Below are 833 nucleotides of genomic sequence, written 5' to 3' on the forward strand. Positions count from 1 at the left end.
CCTGCTGTGTTCATCCAGCTCTACACCTTGTTATCTCAAAAGGTTTTGAGAGGGTGGATTTATTACAAGGTTGTTTCCACCCCAGAGCTAGGGAATGATGGTCTCATAATCACTGATCAGTTGTTTTGGGGATGAACAGGAGGAGACATTTGTTCTCTCAGAGTTTTGTAAACATCTGGAACATTCTTCCCAGAGACTTGTGGACATTCAGTTGTAGAATATTTCCAAGATGGAGATCTGTAGATTTTCAGATAGTATAGAATTTGGAAAGTGGAATTATCGAATACCTACAGTGTGGAACTAGGCCATTCAGCACATCGAGTCCACCCTCCACCCTATCCATGTCACCCTGCATTCCCCATGGCTAACCCACCTAGCTTGCACATCCCTGAACACTACAGGTAATTTAGCATGGCCAGGCCACCTAACGTGCACATCTTTGGACTGTGGGAGGAAACCAGAGCACCCAGAGGAAACCCACACAGACATGGGGAGACTATGCAAACTCCACACAGATAGACACCTGAAGGTAGAATTAAACCTGAGTTCCTGGCTCGGTGAGGCAGCAACGCTAACCACTGAGCCACCGTGCTGCCCAGAATCAAGCTTGATGATCAGCCATGGTCTTATTGGATGGTGGAGCAGGCTGAAGGGCCTCCTCCTGTTCTTGTCTTTGGGTTTATGATATTTGTCAAAACAGCAGAATTTATTATCTGCTGTTAGGATGCGATCCCTGACTCCCTAACTAACACCTGCAGCTAGAATCTGTCAAACTCTAATAAGAGCTCAGTGTAGCTGTAAACTCACTCCACCTCCCACTGTATAACCCCCAT

At 46.3% G+C, this 833-nt stretch overlaps 1 protein-coding gene across 1 annotated transcript in view; it reads left to right on the forward strand.

Annotated features, from left to right (window-relative positions):
• The window catches only part of rap1gapa (RAP1 GTPase activating protein a), a 151,761-nt gene that overhangs the window by 133,084 nt on the left and 17,844 nt on the right, over positions 1 to 833 (forward strand). The gene's annotated exons all lie outside the window — the stretch shown is intronic.

This window comes from Rhincodon typus, chromosome 31 (assembly GCF_021869965.1).
Source record: "Rhincodon typus isolate 14 chromosome 31, sRhiTyp1.1, whole genome shotgun sequence".
In the NCBI taxonomy this organism is placed as follows: domain Eukaryota; kingdom Metazoa; phylum Chordata; class Chondrichthyes; order Orectolobiformes; family Rhincodontidae; genus Rhincodon; species Rhincodon typus.